General features: G+C 37.5%; 1 long non-coding RNA gene across 1 annotated transcript; it reads left to right on the forward strand.

Annotated features, from left to right (window-relative positions):
* The first annotated feature begins 3,066 nt into the window (after positions 1-3,066).
* LOC117143081 lies at positions 3,067-9,910 on the forward strand. Its single transcript, XR_004459594.1, has 3 exons — positions 3,067-3,972; positions 8,384-8,699; positions 9,591-9,910. It is a non-coding gene; the product is annotated as an uncharacterized LOC117143081 (long non-coding RNA).
* Positions 9,911-12,252: the final 2,342 nt, after the last annotated feature.

Genomic DNA, 12,252 nt, shown 5'->3' on the forward strand with positions numbered 1-12,252 from the left:
CCACTTAAGCTGTAACCAAAACCCAGCCAATAGGCAGGCACATAGCCTCTAAGTACATAAGAATTCTCTTTCCATATGTATGCAAATTATCATTTTAATAACTTTTCCATATATTTATTAGTGTAAGTTTATTAATTATAATAGGGCTTGCGCGGTCTGCACTTAATGAGACGAATAGTAAGTACGTGGCGATGACCGACGCTTCTAATCTTCCAAAATCGACTGACTTAAGTATAGCAAGAGTTCTTATCTCTAAAGCTTAACAAGTTACAGTTTCTTATAGGTAAAGCTCGATCTATAGATGGGAAAAGCACTTGAGGCTTACGACTATATTTCGGGTGTTTGGTGATTGTGTTAACTCCTCCCCTTCTAAGACGAAGGCTGTCCACAGACTTTTCACAATTGGCAAATCTATTTCAAAGCGGATCTTACGGGTAACATTGGTTGTGCACTAAGTTCCCATACTGCCAACTTGGTACTGCGTTAAACCATCGAAGGAAAGGCAGCTCTGCGTATGTGGATGATCCGAGAAGTTCGTAAATGCTGCTGATTGTCCATGTCATGGGTTCGCAACAAGGTTCTGGAGATGATCGTAGCGAACTTGGAAAAAATCTTTATTGTAACCGTCGACTTGTTGACGACGATGATGCTGATGTTGGTTGAACTAGTTGACCATCAAAACGTATGTGTTGAACGCACTCTGGATGGCGTCTGATGGCAGATATTATTCAGTTCGTCGTTTCAGTACCCAGGCGCAGAAATAGTTGCCGCATCTTTACGTCTTTAGCCGATAATACGTTGATAGATCTTAATTCCCTCTTCTACTCTTCTCATCTACTTAAGAGGTAGTTACAGTTTTAATACTAAAGTTTTGACAATAATTAAGTATAACAATTATAATTTTATAATAAAGTTCATTCAGATATTTTTGATATTAAAGTATGTAGTAAAACGCTTATTGATTGCAAGTATTGATTTTCCTATTTAGTTGAACAGAATCAGAAAAGGGTATTGATAACATTAGTGTTTTTTTTTAATCGGGAATTTGAAATCTAATTAGAGTGAGTGCGCTATACTGTTATTATGCCGTTTTGATAATGCATTTATTTTCTATGGTAGTTTTAGGAAATATTTGTGGTTGCGTGGATTTTAAGTTTTCAAATCATTCGGGTCTAGCATTTCATCACATACCTTTAGACTTTTCTAAAGAGGATGAAGCGGAAATAATACGAAATGTTTAAAGATTAAATAAGTAGGATTTGACAAATATTTAATTGAAAAACTTTTGCAAACCCTTTTACTAGTGTCCATATTTCACGTTTGTATTTTGCTAACTTGGCGATGGTCACAAAAGGAAAAGAAATAATAAACCTAGCGGAGATTATCTTTATGAACGACCCTCCCTTTTATGAGGACCGTTGTCCCGAGGTCTGCTTCGATTAGTTCTTCCCTAGACCGTGGGGTTAGTTTATTTCCCAAGCGATTGTTTTGTTTTTGGACTGCGAGCGCACCGGCTACATCACTCTCTACGATCGCTTTTAACTGAGCTTCAAATTCCATTTCGCTAGTTGTATTTGTTTTTGACCACCAATTATCTGATGACTTATTATTTTTTTCTGCACTGTTTTGCCTACTTGCCTGGTGCGCTGACCATTTATCTAAGCTTGACACGAGGTTGTCTAAAAGGTTATCACTGTCACTCATGTATTTTTATTATCAATACTCTTTGCATAGGTTATGTAATAATAATAATATTTTTAATTCGTTCAATAAGCGTTATACTTACTTTATAATAATAGTGATTAACAAACAATTTTAAAGTAGATGGTCTTAGTAATTAATATTATATTTTATGTAATCAGGAAATTTTTATTTCTTAGGTTAGAGTTAATTAGCCAATGCCGCTGGTTTTGTCTCCGGATCCTCCTTTTGTTATTTATTTATAATTATTCAGTTATCGTAGGTTTTTATATCCGTTTGGGCGCCAATTATCATTTTAATAACTTTTCCATATATTTATTAGTGTAAGTTTATTAATTATAATAGGGCTTGCGCGGTCTGCACTTAATGAGACGAATAGTAAGTACGTGGCGATGACCGACGCTTCTAATCTTCCAAAATCGACTGACTTAAGTATAGCAAGAGTTCTTATCTCTAAAGCTTAACAAGTTACAGTTTCTTATAGGTAAAGCTCGATCTATAGATGGGAAAAGCACTTGAGGCTTACGACTATATTTCGGGTGTTTGGTGATTGTGTTAACTTGCACATAAGCAGAAGCAAGAAGCGCTCTCGCGCAGATCAAGTAAACAACCCACTAACCCAGTACATCTAAGCTTTTCTCACACCATTTGTTTTAGTCCGAGTTTTATTTATTTCGGCGTTCATCTTAACTATTTTACTATATATGTTATAATCGGTACCCAGGGAACACCACGGGGAGATATCATTACAATTTTAAAGGGGTGCTTTGTTTATATAACCTTCGAGTCGACTTGAAATATTTTAATGTTTAAAATTAAAACAATTTACAATTTTAAAACAATTACAATTTTAAAGGGGTGCTTTATTTATATAACCTTCGAGTCGACTTGAAATATTTTAATGTTCAAAATTAAAACATTTCCACGTTCCTTAATTAAGTTATTTTTCTAACCATTGCTTTTTATTATATATTGCCTCGTATTTAAAAATTATTTTTCGTCGTCAATTAAATATCACTCATTTTCACTGAATCTAATTTGAATTTTAAATAATAAAATTGGATCATTTACATACATTCTTATTAAGTCAAATGACTTAATAAATATTCGAAATTATTAAGGCATAATTCATAAAAATAATACGTAGTAGAAAATAAAAATTTATTAAATAAATAAAAATATGAAAACTGTTTATTGCAAAAGTTATATCTTAAGGCACGAAGAGCGGACACAAGCATATAACAAGCATTACCTTATTAAGACGTGAGAAGTCACGGGGCGCAACGTTGACAGAAATAGCGGCAGAAGTGCCGCTATAAATAATTGAATATGTAATTTTACTTTAGTTTTAGACAGAGCTCAAAAGGGATCAGTCGTATTCTGATGCACCTAATAAAGAAGAATAATTATTATTTGAAATAACTTAATAATTGTTTAATTGGCGCCCAACTTAGCAGTAAAAGTGATTTGAAACCGGATCAAAAGATCCCGCGACGGAAAAGTGCAAACAAATTTATTAAAACGTACTAATAAAACGAAACAGTTATATAAGGCGTGCAATAATATAATTAAATTCGAAAGTATTTAATAAAAAAAAATTATTTAACAAGAACTCCAATCAAATTAACTGTGAAATCATTTTATATAAAACATATAAAACAAAACAACAACAACGAAAAACAAACATAAAAAAAACCTAGTGCAACTGCACTCAGCGAGTGAAAAACAAAACCACGGCAAAACCGGCACTAGTCGGCAAGTTATCAAGTTATATTATATCAAGTTATAGTGCTTATTACCGTTAACTAACGGTGCGAAGATGATGAGCTAAGCAACGAACGAATATTTAGCACGCAGAAAGCCAATTCTTATACGGTTTGCCGTTTGCATTTTCTTTCTACTGATAAGAATGCACGCAGACAACTAATTTTTGTTCGGCACAAGTATTCGGACAAACTCATTTAGTAAATGGCATACTGCTTTTGAGCACGTAATAATCGACAATTGTTTAAATTAAACATTAACATTAAACATTTTCATATTGAACTGTAATAAAAAACAAAAAATAAAACCCCAGTGCAGCTGCACTGAGTGAGTCAAAAACAAAATAAACGAAACATATTAAACTAAAAATACAAAACCAGCCAAAGAAGAACACAGGAGCGGATCAACACACAACTGCACTAAATAAAAAACCAGCCAAAGAAGAACACAGGAGCGGATCAACACACAACGACACTATACAGCTGCACTAGAATAACAACGAAAAATGTAAGTGAGATGTTCATTGCCTTTTTTTCAATAACAAATTAAATAAAAATTGAATCTGTCGATTGATTGGCCTAGTGAGAGTAGTAGTAAACTAATACCAAAATTTTGTTCAGTACAATACAAGCTATTGTTTCATACAAACGGACACGAATGTATAGGAACTTGAATTGGAGTAATTCCAGTAGTGACGAAGACATAATACCTAGTTACAGGGAGAAAATTAAAAACGAACAAGTTACAATAATGAATACAGAACAATGTACAACAGGAAAACCCGCAGAAGCACAAGCTGCGCAGGGTACACAGTTCGAAGCGATCTATCTAAATATGATAGAAAAGGCGGTCAAGGCCGCGCTTGAACACCAATCGGCGGTTTTCGAACAAAGATTAGCTGGCACGACACAGAATATGCTACGACAAATAGATACTCTGTCTATAAAATCAGAAACTCCAAAGGTAGTAGTATACAGTAGTATACGAGGCAGCTAAAGTAATACCAGGGATTACGTGCGACGAACCCTTAGATATCGTAAAGTCCATCCCAGAATTCGATGGCAAACAGAAAAATTACGTTTCCTGGCGGCAAGCAGCAACGGTTGCTTACGAACTCTTTAGACCATATAATGGGAGTTCGAAACACTATCAGGCTGTTGCAATTATACGCAACAAAGTTAGAGGAACTGCCAATTCAGCACTATCCTCATTTAGTACGGTGTTGAATTTCGACGCGATTATAGCCCGACTAGACTTCACATATGCAGATAAAACCCCACTGCGTGTTATACAACAGGAACTCGCAACACTGAGGCAGGGCGATATGCCCCTGCTAAAGTATTATGACGAGATAGAAAAGAAGCTAGCACTTCTAACCAACAAGACAATAATGTCACACGAGGAAGCAGAAGCAAAGATCCTTATTGAACAGCATAGGAATGATGCTCTACATGCCTTCATTGATGGCCTGAAAAAATCCATCAAACAGACAGTTTTTTCGGCGCGTCCAAAGGATCTGCCAAAAGCCTTAGCATTGGCACAAGAGGCAGAAACGAGCAATGAGAGCTCTGTATTCAAAGCCGTCTATGCTAAGCATAACGAAGAAAAATACAAGAAATCCTCGTCTCAAAAGACCCAAGGGTGGCGTAACAACGAACAGGGTCAACAAAATTCAGATAGCTCCAACTATCAGCGTAAAAACCCACATTTTAATAGGGGCCAGGCCCTCGAGAAGTCCAACAACGGACCAAATAATCAATCACAGGGTCAGAAGGCTGGTAGTTCCAAACAACGCCACGCCCTCCCAAATAATCAAGGCTTTGAGCCTATGGAGGTTGTTACCTCAACACGCTCTAGGAAACAGACCCAGTTTAGGGGATGTAACCAATCCATGCGTAGCAGACAAATGCGCATCCGACGATGAACAGTGCAATTTTTTAGGGGAAACTCCCTGCTACCGTACATTGCAAGAACAGTAGCAGGGCAGAATATTAAGCTCCTGATAGATACGGGAGCATCAAAAAATTATATAAAACCACTTCCCTTCTTGAAAGCCATTGCACCAGTTGACAACCCGTTTCAAGTCAATTCAATACACGGGCATACGAAGATGGAGCAGAAATGCCTTATCTATCTATTGGGGACTAGGACATACTTCTTCGTCCTAAACAGTTTAAAAAATTTTGACGGTATTATAGGCCTCGATTTATTAAAAAAGTTGATGCAACCATCAATCTTACAAGCAATTTAATTACACACAAATTCGGCTCAGAGCCGTTACAAATTATGAAGTGTCAAAATGTGAACTTCATCAAAATTGACGACGGTAACATTCCACTGGCGGTCAAAGAAAATTTTAAAAAATGATCAAACAAAGATCAAAAGCATTCGCGGATCCTAACGAATCCCTACCTTTCAACATAAACACCGTAGCTACAATACGCACGGACGGAGAACCGGTATATTCAAAATTATACCCGTATCCACTGGGCGTTGCTGATTTTGTCAACGCAGAGGTCAAACGACTTCTAGCGGATGGCATAATAAGGCCGTCTAGATCCCCATACAACAACCCCATCTGGGTGGTTGACAAAAGAGGGCATGTCGTCATGGAAAAACGTCTGGTTAGTGATTATAGAAAACTAAATCAAAAAACAATAGATGACAAATACCCCATACCTGCCACCATACTGTCCAACATGGGTAAGGCTCAATATTTCACAACATTGGACCTTACTTCGGGATTCCACCTGATTGAGCTAGCTGAAAGGGATGGAGAAAAAACAGCTTTCTCCGTTAATAACGGTAAATACGAGTTCTGTAGACTTCCATTCGGTTTAAAAAATGCTCCTAGCATTTTTCAAAGGGCAATCGATGACGTTCTTAGGGAACAAATAGGAAAAACATATTACGTGTATGTTGATGACGTCATTATTTTTTCCGAAACAAAAGAAGACCATGTCAAACAAACCGATTGTGTTCTGAAAAGTTTATACGAAGCTGGCATGAGAATTTCTATGGAAAAATCCAAGTTCTTCAAAGAGAGCGTGGAGTACCTGGGATTCATTGTGTCAAGTAATGGATTAAAAACTTCGCCTGAAAAAGTTCAGGCTATAAACAATTTCCAACCCCCAAATAATCTTTTCGGCCTCAGGTCCTTCTTAGGCTTATCCAGTTACTACAGGTGCTTCATTAATGGCTTTGCAGCCATAGCCAGACCTCTTACAGATATCTTAAAAGGTGATAACGTGAAATTAAGTGCCAACCAATCCAGGAAAGTTAGAGTAAACCTGAACCAAAGCCAACAACAAGCATTCGAAAGGTTGAAAAACGTCCTGACATCAGAAGATGTGGTCCTTACATACCCAAACTTCAACAGACCATTTGACCTCACAACTGATGCTTCGGCACATGGACTGGGGGCGGTTTTGGCCCAGGACGGAAAACTGATCACAATGATCTCCAGGACGCTACGCGACAATGAGATAAACTTCGCGACTAACGAACGAGAACTTCTTGCGATAGTATCTGTACGGAGTCAAGAACCTTAACATCTACACCGACCACCAACCGCTGACATTCACGGTATCGGACAGAAACCCAAACGCAAAAATAAAACGCTGGAAGGCTTTTATCGACGAACACAACGCCAATATCATTTATAAACCAGGCAAGGAAAATCATGTAGCTGATGCCCTGTCCCGTCAAAATGTTAAGGCGCTAGACAACCACTCTGACTCGAACGAATCCGACAATGACTCCAACATTGCTACAATTCACAGCGAACAATCTCTTACATACACAATTGAGACATCCGACAAACAAGCAAATTTCTTTAGAAACCAAATTATTATTGAACACACAGACATACCATCAGTTAAAACCTTTATAATATTCAAGGACAAGCTCCGATATATAATCCAATTTACTGTACTGGACTTAGTAAATGTAAACGTTGTGAATGCCATACACTGCGAACTCCCAATACTAGACTTCCTACAACACAGACTAATAGAGACATTCCCCTCAACGACATTCAGGTATTGTAAATACTTGGTAACGGACATTACTGACAGGACAGAGCAAACTGAAATAATAACCGCAGAACATAACAGAGCACATCGCGCAGCCCAAGAAAACGTCAAGCAGATATTGCGCGACCCCTTCTTCCCGAAAATGAGCCGCTTAGCAGCTGAAGTGGCCGTAAATTGTAAAACTTGTTCAAAGGCAAAGTACAAACGTCACCCTGTCAAGCAAACACTAGGAAAAACCCCAATACCATCCTAAGCCGGAGAACTTTTGCACGTAGATATATTCTACATAGACAAGCAACACTTTCTAACGTGCATTGACAAGTTTTCCAAGTTCGCCATAGTTCAACCTAAAGGTTCACGAGCAATCACTGATATCAAAGGCCCACTCTTGCAGATTAAAAATTTCTTCCCTGCCACAAAGAATTTTTTAATTTTTTTAAGAATTTCTTAATTACATTTAGCTTTTTACTAGGTTAAGACATTCTGTCATAGAAATAAACGTAGTATTAACTTGTTAGGGAACAGATTTGGTTCCGGCAAGAACAATTGTTAGAGGCAGAAAATAGACAGGTAGAAATAAACACCAAATTAAAAAACCAATTGACAAAAACCTTAAATGATATCAAGAAAGCCGACAAAATAGACACTGAACATTTGTTTGAAACAATGCTAGCAAAAAATATAATAATCATTACTAGTTTAGAAAATACAGTAACTTCACTCACCTTGGCAAAAATCAATTTGATCAACCCCGTCATTTTGGCCTATATTGATATAAAAGAAAGAGTCACTGATCAATAAGACCTCAACCGAACAATCACGGGGTCATACCAATGTCCCTAAATGGAACATTGTTCATCAACCACTACATGTCTTTGAAACAGAAACCAGCACCATCCGTCGTGACTCAAGTCAACGTCACGAGCTACAAAAATTACCTCAGCCTGCTCTACCTCCATGAGCTGAGCTTGAAGGTAGCCTAAAAGCCAAGTCAGTATTGTCGAGACCGATCGTAAGCAGTGTCATCACTTTCACCATCTCACTCGCCTGTTTCGGCATTGTTTACACCGCCTGTCGCTGGCTTGAACGACAACGCCTAATCGAACCAGAGACAGCTCTGCAGAGACCCGAGGACGGCCCTCACTTAACTAAGGGAGGAGTTATCATAAGCAAGGTCAATGATACTGAGCTGAATGCTAAGTGAGTACCCGGTCCGAATCTATTGCGATAAATCAACAGAATTTGCGGTTACTGTAAACGGACACCCACAGGTCCCCACAGGCGCAGCGTTAGCATTCTGCACGTGGCGGTGTGAGAAGTCACGAGGCGCAACGTTGACAGAAATGGCGGTAGAAGTGCCGCTAAAAATATTTGAATATGAAATTGTACTTTAGTTTTATTATTATTTGAAATAACTTAATAATTGTTTAATATATACACATAGAACATTAACTTACAGAGTTGACTGTACTTTCAGAAATTTCTCCCAATAGTAATCAAAGTGATCGAATTGATATGTATAAATTGCCGTCAGTATAGTCATTGCATAAAAAATCAAAAATATCCAGTATCCGTAGAGAAACCTAATCCACAACTGTAAAGACATTTGGAAAACCATCAGAAATAGTAAAAACAGTGACATGTAGCATATTCTAAATCCTGTCATGGTGCGGTCAATCATGGCACATAAGAAAATTAAAAATATCAGCAACCACATCCATATCCGCGTTATAAAATTTGATGTGCTTTTCAAGATGTATGTAAAGATCTGAGGTGTTTGTGACTTTTTATAAAGCAGATGTTCTGATCGAGAGCGATGAGTTTCAAAGATTTTTTGTAGTAGGTCACTTTGCTGCCGATCCAGAGATATTTCTCTAAAATATTGCCGCGAAGTTACCCAAAACACAAAAAGGAATCCAGTTTTCACAGTTAAAGGTATCCAAGGCTGACTGTCTTTACTTTGGGGATGAACAAATCCAATTTGTTCCAGGTTTAGTCCACAGCTCTAAAAATAAGTTCCATAAATTATTATTATTATTATTATTATTGTTATTTTTATTATTTTTTCTCTTCTTCTCTTCTCTTCAAAAGATGTCAACACTTCTCAATCCAAAACATTAACAACATATTCAAAACCACACAAATCACGTCAAATGAAAAAACAGCGAATGAAGCTAATAAAATGCCATCGACAACGACAACACATGGTACAAAACCCACACAACAACTCAGTAGAATCGACCAAATTATGCAGTAAGCATAGATCAAATCCTGGAAGAATCCGAAGAAGAAACCACCTTCTTATTTAAGGCCTGGCATTGAAACCCTTAAACTAAATTAAACATTTTGTATAAGTATAGTTGTGCATAGCAGAAGGCCACGTATCTAATACTATTTACGTTTATGTTAGTCTTTATTTTGTAAACTATACAATCATCTCTAATAAATAAATTAAACTTTTTTTTCAGTATACACTTTTAGAAGGAATATAATTCATTAAAATCTCCGTAGGCACAAAATGCTCTTGTTTTATTGCAAGTTTTTTTTTTTTATTTTGCTTACCGTAACTTTTGTTGGCAACTCACTTTCATATAAATTCATGCCGTATATATATTGGGCCAAAAGTAGAATTTGAGAATAGCAAACCACGAAAAGACTGGAACGCATCATTGAACGCCGTTGGTTTGGTATCATCCATAATATGTTTGCCCAAATTAGAAAAACAAAGGTTAACCAACTGTGGTAAACAATTGACCATATCTGTTGTTGGAAAAATAAATTTGAATAGTATTAGTTATAAGTTATAACTACTAAAAGTTTTGTAAAACCTGGTAACGCTGCCACATAGGTAGCAGTAAACTTGTTTAATTCCAATTAATAAAATTTAAAAAAAGAAAAAAAAACTATTAAAAATTATAGCATACATATGGGAGTAACAAACAAGCAGGAAGAATAGGTATGTAGAGAAATAAAGGATGCAAGAGTGAGAACAGGTCACAAAGGGCTGAAACACCGACTTTTTAGCAAACTACGTATATAACGCGCTGGTTCCGCTGGTTATGATCTCTAGAAAAACGGGCTACGGAACTTACTGACGAAAGGAGTAAGAACAAACAAGGACATAGCAACTTCTTACGACGTCAGCTGTTATTCTGTTGATGCCGACCCACCCTGTTACCAGTTAACATATATTGGGATCCCTACAAGTATACTACACTTTAAGCGAAATAGAACCTCCGACAACGCACTATGGGAAATTTTCCGACTTTTTCTGGCCGAAACCCATTTTCTGAAAGTCGGTCGGTTTTGGGAGAAATTGTAGTTTTTAGGACCTAACCGTACTTCTTTAAGGAAGTAAAAGTTAAACAAGGCGGTTGCTGAATCATTTTATTATTATACCCGTTACTCGTAGAGTAAGAGGGTATACTAGTTTCGGTGAAAAGTATGTAACAGGCAGAAAAAAGCGTTTCCAACTCTATAAAGTATATACATTCTTGATAAGGATCAATAGCCGAGTCGATCTAGCCATGTCCGTCTGTCCTTATGAACGTCTCAGGAACCATAAAAGCTAGAAGCTAGATATTCAGCATATAGATTCTAGAGACAAAGACGCAGAGACGCAGTTTGTTGACCCATGTTGCCACTCCCATTCTAACGCTCACAAACAGCACAAAACCATTTTTGAACCATTTTTCAATATTTTTCACCAATGTTCTGCAACTCAGCGCTTTCAAAAAATCAAGCGAAATTCACGTGCTTCTCCAGAGACTGACAGGAATAAATTCAACGTTTGCAAACAAGGTGAAAACTCTTCGTCAACGCAACCTAGCTATGGGGCAACTGAAACTGTTTTGGTTTACTTGGGCAAATCTCAGTAGACAACTAAGAAGGCAATGATATTGACGATTTGAGTGACCAGCCCAGTACCAGCTATCAAGCTGCTATTGCTGCCGCTATGTGGGATGCAGCCTCCGATGGTATCACCCTATCACCCAATAAGGCGCAGTCCACGCCGCCTGCTTTTTTATATTTAAAAGGTTAAGGCTAGGGCGTCATTGGGTGGAGTACTGAGTCTCTACGCTGCTGACGCTAGCACATTTCACAGAATAGTCAACTGGCACAAGAGCGATCTGTATGACTTCCACTGCTACCAACTAAAGGAAGACTGGCCGTACAGGGTATGCGTAAGGCGAAATGAACCAGGCCCCTCAAGAGAGTTAGCAGTTAACATGTTCTTCCTGAACATTGCTGCTACGGCAAACAATAAGGAGAGCCTGGCAGTTAAGACACTATGCCGCATGAGAGTAGTTATTGAGCTTTTCATAAGCATAATAGCATCAGTCTATTAGCTTTCAAAGCAAACGGTCGTGTTTTTTTTTTGCGCCCCGGTTTTTATTTTGTGTTTGTCAAGCCAGCCGTGGTTTTTAATAATCTTCTTTAATTATCATATATTTAAACATAATTATTAAAGATCCGTTCGCTTCGCTAGTGATTCTTTTGTGATTTGTGCAGTAGTTTAAACAGTTTCTCAGCGTGCAGACTGCTCTCGTGCGGTTCTTTTAACAGCTCGCTTGAAAGTTTTGGTCTTGTGTTTTTGTGCACAGTGGTCTGATTTCAGATTAACATGGATACCGTAAATGTTGTCTGCTTTTAAAAAAATTGTTGCCAGGTTATAAAACCTGAGCAGCCAAAAATGACTTGTTGGCTATGTGATAGAATGGTGCATACTAAGTGCGCTGGTTTTAATGGCCGT

The sequence above is a fragment of the Drosophila mauritiana genome, chromosome 3R (genome assembly GCF_004382145.1).
Source record: "Drosophila mauritiana strain mau12 chromosome 3R, ASM438214v1, whole genome shotgun sequence".
Lineage (NCBI taxonomy): Eukaryota > Metazoa > Arthropoda > Insecta > Diptera > Drosophilidae > Drosophila > Drosophila mauritiana.